Genomic DNA, 11739 nt, shown 5'->3' with positions numbered 1-11739 from the left:
TTGGTTGTTCTTTCTTCCCAATTTCCTCTACTCTTTATTTGAAGAGGATTTCTTTTCCTCAGAAGTCAGGTCACACTGTTCTTGTACTTCTCTGATTCACTCTCTTTCCTCCAATAATATTTCTGCTTTTATTCAAGATCTTGTACTGTAGCAGTGCGGAGTTTTTTTTTTTTTGGGCATTTATAATGTGTAGGGTGGCTAAACGATTTTATACTTGACTTTTGAAGTTGCTTATTTATTTGATCACTTATTTATCGTAGTTAAAATTGTTTTTTAAGCTTTGATGTTTTAGTTGCTGTTTAGTTGTACCTTCTTTCTCTTCTCTCTGTATATGTGTTTTATTAAATTTTATAATGTTTCATCCACAATGAAGTTATGGAATATTGTTGGCTAATGGTTCTTATTAGAGCACTTCTTTCATTTGCATTAGACTTTTTTGTTTCAATGAGTTACTTTGGATTGGTTGATTTTTTCTTAATTTCTTTGGAACTAGCATTTTTTTCCTTTCCGTTAAGTGATTAATGTGCTTTTTATTTTTATTTATTTTTCCAAAAAAAACTTGAATGCTGGATGGCTTCATGTATACAAACCAGTGGTGCTATGATTCAGATTCATAATTTTGTTCTTTGGATTTTCATTATCACCTAAGCATTTTTAATTTTTGATAACATTGATCACTTTAGTTTAGCAAAAACAAATGGCTAGATTCTTATGCTTAGACTAGTTATACACTTGCCTATGGATTTTTCTTCCTCATTTTCTATGATAGTTCTAAATTTCAGTGGTTCTTACTTGAGCTTTACTAATTTTCTACTGATGTAATTTTTTGTTTGATTTGCTATTTTGAACATAGCTAAGAATCGTCCATATATGTGAAGCAACTTTCACTAAGCGGTTGGTAGAGTTTGAGAATACAGAGTCTGCTAGCTTGACAGTATGTTTCTTATTCCCTGTTATTCTTTGAGGTGTAGGCTTAAATGGATGTTACACTGTTGATTGTTGAATAACCTTTTATTGAAGTAATTTTTTACAAAACCTACTATTGGATAAGAAAATTATACAGAGTACAGACACACACACACACACATATATTTCCATTATTGTGGTTATCACTTTCTTCATATAGCCCAATGCCCTTTTTCATCTGTTTTCCTTTATTCACAAATTCAATATGTGATAAACGAAGTTCTAGTTAATAGCCATATTTATACACTTAAAATTTTGTAGTTTTTCCGTTATCTGTTGAATGATTTAATTGTTGTAGCTGCTGCTGGGTCCCAAATCTGTTCGATTATATCAATTTAATTCTTGATAAATGATGATTGTGCTAAATTCGTGGTTAAATGGTTGCATATGTCAATTCCATTTTTTTTTGTCTGTAATTTTTACAGTTATTCGTGGTTAAGATTGAAGGCGAAAGTTTTTGTTTAAGGTCTTCCAAGCAGATTTTGTCAAAACGCTGATTGTGTCATGGCAAGGTACAATGCATACTTTAATTCTTTTGATTTGTTAGTTTTGAAGTTGGAATTTAACTTATTATATTTGTACTATAAATTCTATGTTTCTCTTTATTTGTTTTACCTCAATGGGTTTCTAGAGAATTACTTCTAAGACTAGAAACTATTTCCCAACCTAATTACAAGGCTTTGAAAGTCCTTTTCATTGCCCATTCCCTTTATAGCGAATAACACCCTTCCTCCTCTATTCTTGTTATCTTCACTTTGCGACCCCTTATAAATTTTCCTCCTAAAAAATTTAATAATTATCGATTAGGTTTTGTGATATGCCAAAGGATTGGATGGATCTACCGAGTTATAGTAAAGAGTATATCAATGGTGTTATTAGTTTTTTAGACTTTGCATACTCCGAGGGAGAACCGGACGGACGACAAATTCAATGTCCTTGTAAGAGGTGTTGTAACATTAATTGGTATAGAAGAGATCTGGTATTTGACCATTTAGTAGCCGACGGATTTGTTAAGGGATATAGAACATGGATTAATCATGGCGAATGGGCAATCCCGATGGCGGTTGATGATGACACGGATGATGAAGAAGGTGCACGCGATGACATCGAAAGACTGCTTAATGATGCATTTGGAGATGTATCTCATGCTGAGAGTGTTACTGTAGGTCAAAATGAAGAGGCTAAAAAGTTTTATAATTTAATAGATGGGACAAGTCAAGAGTTATACCCGGGTTGCAAGAAATTTTCTACATTATCTTTTACCATCTGTCTGTACTTGTTAAAGTGTTTGCACGGTTGGAGCAATGCCTCCTTCACTTCACTTCTTGAGCTATTGAAAGAGGCAATGCCTGACATTAACATACCTTCATCTTTCCATAAGACAAAGGCTATGATAAGAGATTTAGGTCTGGATTATAAAAAAATTGATGCTTGTCCTAATGATTGCCTCCTGTATAGAAAAGAACTAAAGGATGAAAAACAATGTAGTGTGTGTGGAACTTCTCGATATACTGAAAATTCTCGTGATAATAGCGAGAACCAACCTGACAAGAAAGGTCGTCCTATTCCTGCAAATACTCTGAGATACTTTTCTATAATTCCAAGACTTCAGAGATTATTTATGTGCTCAAAGACGGCAGCTAGTCTGAGGTAGCATGATGAGGAGCGCGTAAAAGATGGGACGTTAAAGCATCCTGCTGATGGCTTGGCATGGAAGAACCTTGATGAAATGGATGAAGAATTTGCAAAAGAATCTCGCAATATTAGACTAGGCTTGTCAAGTGATGGGTTCAATCCATTTCGTAGCATGAACATTTCATGGAGCACGTGGCCCGTGATGCTGATGGTATACAACTTGCCTCCGTGGATGTGCATAAAACCCGAATATTGTATGCTTTCTTTGCTTATTCCTAGGCCACAATCACCTGGTAAAGACATTGATGTGTATCTACAACCATTGATAGAAGACTTGAAGTTGTTGTGGGAAATAGGGGTCGAAACTTATGATGCGTCAAAGAATGAGACCTTTCAAATGCGGGCAGCTCTTTTGTGGACAATCAACGATTTTCCTGCTTATGCTATGTTGTCTGGGTGGAGTACAAAGAAAAAATTGGATTGTCCTTGTTGCAACAAAAATACATGTAGCTTACAACTAAAACATAGTCGGAAGACAGTTTATATGGACCATCGTATCTTTTTACCCATGGATCATCCATGGAGAACCAATACAAGGTTTTTTAATGGGAAGTAGGAATTAAGACCCCCTCCACCTGTTATAGAAGGAGCTGAAATTTTTGAGATGCTACAAAATGTTGAGAATGTCTTTGGAAAGAAGCAAAGTACATCAAATAGTTTCCCATGGAATTAGAAAAAAGATAAATTTTCTTTGAATTTCCTTACTGGCACAAGAACCCACTGCGTCACAACTTAGATGTCATGCACATAGAGAAGAATATACTTGACAGTGTAATTGGAACTCTCTTGGATATCCCAGGCAAGACAAAGGACCATTTGAATGCTCGATATGACTTAAAAGATTTGGGTATCTGGAAAAATCTTCAACCAAAGGAGGTGAATAATGGCAAGAGAAAAAAGTTGGCAAAGGTATGCTTTTCTATGACTGCTGCAGAGAAGTTAGTTTTTTGTGGTGTTTTGAAGACAACAAAGCTACCTGGTGGTAGTGCTTCGAATATATCACGCTGTGTAAATCTAGGAGAAAGAAAAGTTTCTGGGTATAAGACCCACGATGCTCACTTTATGCTTCACTATTTACTACCAATACCGATTAAAAGCATCCTTCCTGATCATGTGGCCATTCCGTTGATTCGACTAAGTTCCTTTTTTCGTCGCTTGTGCAAGAAGTTCATCACACTGGAAGAGATAGATCTACTGGAGTTAGAGTTTGTGGAAATGTTATGCCACCTTGAGAGGATCTTTCCCCCTAGTTTTTTTGACATAATGGTTCATCTTCCCATTCATTTAGCAAATGAGGTGAGATTGGGAGGTACGGTGCAGTTTTGTTGGATGTATCCTCCGGAAAGGTACATGTGTACATTAAAGTCATATGTTCGCAACAGAAGTCGGCCTGAAGGTTCTATTGCAGAGGCATATCTGGCTGAGGGGTGCTTAACTTTTTGCTCAAGATACTTGCATGGAGGTGTGCAAACAAAACTTAATAAGCGACCTCGGAATGATGATGATCCTAACGAAGATGAAGTTGTGCCATCAAAGTTGTTTTCTAACAAGGGTCGTTCGTTAGGCGTGGAAAATGGAGAACCAATTAATCTAGATGACATAGCAATTGCTCAAGCCCATGTGTATGTATTACACAATTGTGAAGAAGTCGCAGATTATGTTAGGTAACTTAATTAAACTTTTTCTTTATTCCGGTCAAGTTCACCCATATTTTTTAGATCAAACCTAACTATTATTAATTATAGAGAGCATGAGGTAGAGGTTAACAATCAGCGGGGAACGAAATAGAGAAAAGCAAAAGTTCACAACAAAACGTTCGCGCAGTGGTTTGAAACTCGTGCGAGGGATCCAAATGTGCCTTCTTGGCTAAAAGAATTATCTCGAGGTCCAAGCTCTGTGGCAAGAATATTTTCTGGATATGTAATTAATGGATACAGGTTTCACATGGTGGAGCGTGAGGCAAGGAGGAAAACACAAAACAGTGGTGTCACATTAACTACTTTAACTTCAAGCTTTGCAAGTGCTAAGGATCAAAATCCAATCCAAGACAATGTAGCTTATTATGGCAGGTTGTTTGAGATAGTAGAGTTAGACTATTTTGGGCGTTTTAAGGTTGTCTTATTTCGGTGTGAGTGGTACGATGCTGGGAGAGATAAGTATGGTCTTACATTTGTTCACTTCCATAAGAAATGCTTCCAGAATGAACTTTATATTGATTTTGATGGGTATATTGACTCTACTTAACTAATTTATTTGTGTAGGAATAAGGAATTTATTGATCTTAAAGCTACATCAAGGAAGAATTTGCTTAGACAATTTGAGGCTAAGAGACAAAGGATTGTAACTGAACGCAAGAAATATGAAATGGAAGCTACAGCTGCTAATGACAAGGAGAAATCTGAGCGAAGGGTGGATGAACCGAAAAGTCAATTGGAGATGCGTGCAACCAAAGGGTAGAAGAAATCCACGTCAAAGAAGCTGGATTTTAGTCATCTGCAAAGCACATTCGATTCTATTAGCAAAAGAACTAATTCCACGCCTACCACCTTGGAAGTACAGCCAAACATTCCTTCGCAACAGCCAAAAAATAAAAAGAGAAAGGAGCTATTGACTATGCCTACTGCTGAGAAAGTCAAGAATGGAGTGCAGGGTGGAAAATCAACACAAGGCTTGAAGAAGTCTAAGCCTACAAACATGGAGCCAGATGAACTTACAAGGAAGCTCGAAGCAATTCGTAAAAGGAACAGCAACGTGTCAACAAGTCTAAGCCAAGAGCGGAGTTGTCTAAGTACTACTAAACTCACAATCAAACAAGGGCAGCAGTAGAATATTCAACTCACAGATGAAGAGACTCAAACAGGACAAGATGACACGACTTTGCCTTCTCCTGAAACTACCCCACAACCTGAAAGTGCAATGTTTGAGCAAGGAATATCAACAAAGGGTAAGAGGATGCCAAGAGTAAAGGCTACAACAATTGACAAATTCTTAAAGAAAAATGGGATAGACGTGGAAATTGAAGGACCAAGCACTGAACTAAGTGAGGACAGGGAAGAAAGCATGACACTTGATAAAGACTATTATCAACATGTGATGGAGGACATTGATGATGAAGAAGGTATTGTTTTGCTATTTTTCTATCTTCTCTTGTAAATTGTAATGCTTCTTTTTTCAATTGGTATCACTAATTAGTCCTTAATCTATTTCCTAATGAATGAAACTAGGAGAGCCAAAGAAGAAGAAAACCCGTGGAAAAACAACTTGCAAGGAGATTTATGCAAGGACTATGGAACAGCGGAAAGAAGTCACTTTTGATATTAGACAGCCCGTAGGACCAACCGACCAAAGTGTTTCTAATAATACTAGTTTTGTTGGCACTATTGGTAGAAATAAAAGATTCGTAAGTCTTTTGTACACTAGTTGGCATGCTGTTCCTTCTAAAGCTAATAAGTTCATGTGGGATTATGTTAACGTAAGACACTTGGTAATTATTGATTTCAATTTTTTTATTCAGCACAAGATCATATAACAATTACTTATAATCATGCAAACCAAGTTTATCCTCCCAGGCAGTGGAGAAAAGTGGGTAATGCAAGTGATTTGAGATGCTTGGAAGCGGTTCAAAGGAAAGATTAAGCAAAAGCACTCCATTCCCTATGATACTATTGAAGATATGGTGAAGAATCGACCCCCACAAGTACCAGAAAGTGGTTTCATAAAATTGATCTATTATTGGAGTCATCCTCTAATTCAGGTAAAAGACTATATATGTCGAATTTTCATGTGAAACTATTTGACTATTGAAAGAGCAATATGGTATTTAGTTATTAATGTGAAGCAGCTCTACTGACACCTTAACACTTAACAATCTTATGTTTTTTGATGTCTCAATAAGCACTGATTGGATGTGAATTATTGTTCTTAAAAGAAAATTTATTAAGTGTTTCAGCATTATGTGATGTCTATATGCAGGGACGGTTCTAAGCATACTATTGTAGGGGCAAATGCCCTCACTACAATTTGGATTTTTTTTTTGAATAATACATGATAATAATATTTATTTGCCCTCATTAGATTATTAAATTTGACTCCACAATAATTTTTATTTAACTTTTGGTACTTAATCGTCAATTTAAAAATTTCACAATAGATATTTGTTAGAATGATCAATTCTCAGATTTAAATGAAATTAGTGTTCTTTCTTAAAAATCAACTCAAAAAAGTATTATTTATCTTTTTTGAAATTAACTTTAATTTTTGCGTAGCAACTGTATTAATTGAAAGAACTTTTTTAATTATGAATATTAATAAGAGTCGGCTTCTAATTGAGTTGGGAAGTGTTATTTAATTTTTTATATACATATATTATTTTTATTATAAAAATTATTATCATGTTATATAAATTTTTCCCCACTTCTAAAATTTTCTGGATCCGTCACTGTCTATATGCCTTTTTATTTGGCTAGCTACTTTTTTACTCTGATTTCAAACCTGCTAGAACCAACAGAATGTGTCAGTATTCTTGCAGTTTTTTTCCCTCCATTTTCTTGCAACACAGATAAAGGATTGGTTTGGAAGATAAAATACTTAATTCCTATGCAACTTGCGTAATTGGTAGGTATCACTCATCTATACTGCGTGGATAAGAAAAGATCCACCAATGTATCCACCAATTTTTTGGAGTTCCTAGTCATCAATTATTATCAATTTCAATGATACATTTCCTGATCCTGCTGTATCTCAGTGAATAATAGAATAAAGGGAGAATATTTTTAGAATCTTTTTTGGAATAAAAATGCCATCTTTAAAAGATCAAAAGGGTTATTTTCTTTTTAAATTAGATTTTTTAAAACCAAAATGATAATGTATTTTACCTGTTTCTGATTAGGGTTTTGTTGAATGGTATATTGGTCCAAACTCCTTGATCATACCAGTTTACATCTTTTCAATTACTTCATAGCTCTAGGACTGAACCAGTTGATATCACAGTAGTAAAGTGTAGGGTTTGGTTCATCTTTACAGTTGTGAAAAACTAAATAGGTGCTCCAATATATTATAAATAGATCTTTTATGCTTGCTTTTGGGTATTGTTCATGAGCAATTTTTTTGAACACTTTGAAATTGGGGGCTTATATATTGTCGCTTCATGGATAAATTGTACTAAATAGTTTGTATAACCAGATGTAGAGTTAGGTTCATTGTTTTTGAATAATATTTAACGAGTGAATGTGACATATTTTTCAGTGCTTTAGCTTAATAATGCAGTCTTGCTAGTAGATTTGCCTAACTCATTATGCTACACGTGTTAGTAACTGTATGCTAACTTTTTATTCACTTCCAGTCAATAAGTCAAAGAAACAAGCAACACAAGAAAAAACAGAAGTTTTCACATCGCATGGGGCCAATCAATTTCGGAAGAGTACGAGTGGCTATGGTAATAGTAGATTTATATTTATTAGAATTTATATTTGCATAAATTGAAGGAAGAAACCAAAGTATGATCTTGTTTTGCAGCGAGCAACAAAGGAAACAAACGAAGAACCAAAAAGGTTTGAGATGTACATTGCTACCCGAACAAGTCGTAAGAGGAAATAAGTGGATGAGGAAACACAAACTGCTGTTGTAAGAGTACATTGAATCATTCATAATTACATTTCAAATTTAGGATACGGTAACTAACTCAATTTTAAATGTTTCTTCTATGCAGGAAGACTTCCAACACCGCCAAGCTGCTGGTGAAACAGAAGAGGAAGCATTTGAGGCCTTATTCAGGAAAGAACGACCATGTCGGGTAAGGTTGTATGGAAGATCTGTGACAAAAACTGATTTAAAAAAACATGCTGAAATTAATGAAATCAAGAATCAGCACAAAGAGGAAGTGTCCAGTCTGAAGGATAAACTTGGACACATAGAGGCCCAATAGCAAAAACAAGAGGCCAAACAGCAAAAACAAGAGGAAGAGATTCATGGGTTGCGAAATATGATCAAGTTAATACTGCAGCAATCGGAACCTGGAATGAGGCTAGAAGAACTAGAAGCTTTATTATAAGACGCCCAACAGTCTCCTATTGATGCGAATAGCGGCCATGGATCAACACATTTTCCGAACTTAGATGTGGTATGTCCTTATCTATTCCTTGTTCCATAGTTTTTTACTTGCATTTACATTAATTGCTACGACTGGAAATGTTTGTTGGCTTTATTAACACTGAAGTTGTATTGCTATGGCTAAAATTTATTTGTGTAATTTTGGTTGTTGTATTTTTTATTTTGTGCACTTGGTACATATGAATTTGTCCCTATATCTAATTTAAGTGTGAAAGTCTGGTTAATTAGTGCATGAAAAATGCTATAGGAACATATCAAGATTGTGTTAAAGGAAATGGAAGAAAGAAACACCTGTAGATTTTCATGATTTGAATGAAACAAGGATAATACATAATTTCTTGAATTCACCTCTTCTACCATGACCATGTTATTTTTTTTAGTATATGCTTTTTTGGTTTACTATGTCTACGTGTTCCATTTAATTTTTATAATTACGAATGTCATTATGAATATTTTTTTAACTACTTTTCTATATAATTATGCAGGGTAACAATGAAGATTAAGCAATGAAGATTAAGCTGATTATTATTGTGGTTTATTGGCTTAGATAGAGTGCTATTTAGAATCTTTACATATATAGTTGATTAATGATTTTTATTAGAAGATACTTTTATTGGCTAAGTGATATTATGGTTTTGATAATCTTAGGTCTTGTTTTTTTTCTGTATATATTATATATATACAGTAGCTATAGTATATAAAAAAAAAGAGGGACCTAAGGCTACGCTTATAAAAAGTAGCTATGGTATACAATGTGGCTACGCTTTACAAGTAATGCAGTAGCTTTGAAAAGCGTAGCCTATTCTGAAAAAATGAAAGCTGAAAAAAGCGTAGCCTTTGGTCCTGGACAACATCACTTGAAAAGCGTAGCCTATTCTCAAACGCCAAAAGCGTAGCCCTTGGTGCAGAAAAGCGTAGCCTTTGAGAATAGGCAACGGCCAAACAGGAATCACCTCAAAAAGCGTAGCCGTAGCCCAAAAAGCGTAGCTGTAGTCTAAGGCATCATTTTTTCACTTTTGGCTACACTTTTCAAGTGTACCTGAATGGGTGTTTTTCTTGTAGTGATATATATTTTTACTTTTAGGGTCGTAGCGCCTCGCCACCTCTGTTTTACATCCTAAGTGTAAAGCTCTGTGTGGCAAGGTGTTACAATACTCATATGCGCCTACTCTTTTCTTTAAATTTAAATATTTTTCTTTCTTTTTAATTCATAATAAGTAATCAATTTTGAATTAATTTAAAAATAATTCTGATTTTTTCTTATTCTCGTATATTTTGTTAATTTTTTTCTTTATTTTTAATATGTTCTATATTAAAAAATATTATTTTTTATTAATTATTAGATTCACATATCTATACCAATATATAAAGGCAATACTAGAGTTTGGTGTCCAATTTTTATAGACACCATTTGCCCTCAAATAATTCATTTTACAAATCAAATTTATGGATAAAATAGTAATAATACATTTTTGTTTATAATTAAAAAAATCATTAACCCATTTTAAATGTGTTAAGATAAGAACTGTGTTATATATTTTTTGTTATTTCAACTTTCATGATTATTTCGTTCTCTTTATTTTTCTATGTCATAGGCCAAGTAAGTTTTAATTTATTATTTTTCTTTTATATATATATATATATATTATATATATTCTATTTTAAAAATTATTTTATTTTTTTAGGTTTTCTAATATGTTTTATTGTATTTTTTTTTACTTTAAAAATTTTATGGTCCGAAGATCTTCTGTTAAACGATTCTAACCATATGATCAAGGAAGAAGTTTAAGATAATAAGTTTGAATTTTGGTAATTTATTGAGTCTAATTGAAATAAACACATTGAAATATAACAAACAGAATCGTTAATGCAACATTTATTAATGAATAATTACTAAAAAAATATTATCTATACCAATATATAATGGGATATGGAATTGTGGTATCCAATTTTTTCTTTTCTTCTTATTTTACCCCTATTTTCTTTTTATTAAAAATTGGCTTTATCCTATGACAGGACTTAAAAACAGATTTCAATAAAAAAAAACTGCTACTACGTACTCAATTCTTTTTATTTTATTTTATTTTTTCAAAAACTAGCTTTAACCCACGATAGATTTAAAACTGATTCACTTTCAACCCACGACAGAATTTAAAGTTGATTCACTTTCAATAAAAAAAACTATTAATACGTACTCAATTTAAATACCGATTCACTTTCAATAACAAAAACTTCTGCGCCTTCAATTGTACTTTACTGAAGAGAGTTAAATATTTGTTTCACTTTCAATCATATAATTGAAAAATTCAACGAATCAGCAATCATATTATATCAACACATATAATTCGTATTCCAAATCCATTGTCAAGTACATAATTAACTACAATTAGACAAATGGTAAGAGCCACCCATCATCATCATCATCATCATTTTGTTTCAGTTAACATAAAACTTAACATGTATTATGATAATTTAATTTTTTCGGCTATAAATTCAATTTTTGCTTAATATCTGTATTCTACTCTTTAAAAAAACTAGAATTGAAAGCGCATGATAATGGAGTTGGTCCAAATAACAGACGTCATAGTAACATAATTGGTTGGTATTCTATAACAAAATTGATTAAATTAATATATACTATTTATATATTTCTGATGCTTATTATTTAACTTAAAAAAAATTTAAACACCCAAAAACAAAAAAAAAAACAAAATAAAATACAATGAATAAACTAATTTTTAAAAATATTTTCGCAATTTTAGCGGACAAAAACTTCATCATATCGTTATTTTGTCATAATAAATTTAAAAAATTAAATTAAAAATATTATAAATTAATAGACGACAGTCAAAATTTTTAAAGAAATAAAATAGAAGCATTATCATTCTGAAAATACTTTTTGTATATTTTAGAATAGTTGAGAATAAAAATTTACTCTATCGAATATTTCACCTCATATATTACCGATTC

The 11739-nt window shown here is 32.9% G+C and overlaps 1 long non-coding RNA gene across 1 annotated transcript; it reads left to right on the top strand.

Annotated features, from left to right (window-relative positions):
* Window positions 8689–9348, top strand: LOC110265708. The gene is made up of 2 exons (XR_002351924.1): window positions 8689–8779; window positions 9255–9348. It is a non-coding gene; the product is annotated as an uncharacterized LOC110265708 (long non-coding RNA).

Source organism: Arachis ipaensis, chromosome B08 (genome assembly GCF_000816755.2).
Source record: "Arachis ipaensis cultivar K30076 chromosome B08, Araip1.1, whole genome shotgun sequence".
In the NCBI taxonomy this organism is placed as follows: Eukaryota; Viridiplantae; Streptophyta; class Magnoliopsida; order Fabales; family Fabaceae; genus Arachis; species Arachis ipaensis.
Note: the sequence above shows the minus strand (reverse complement) of the source record. Positions and strands in the feature narration are given on the sequence as shown.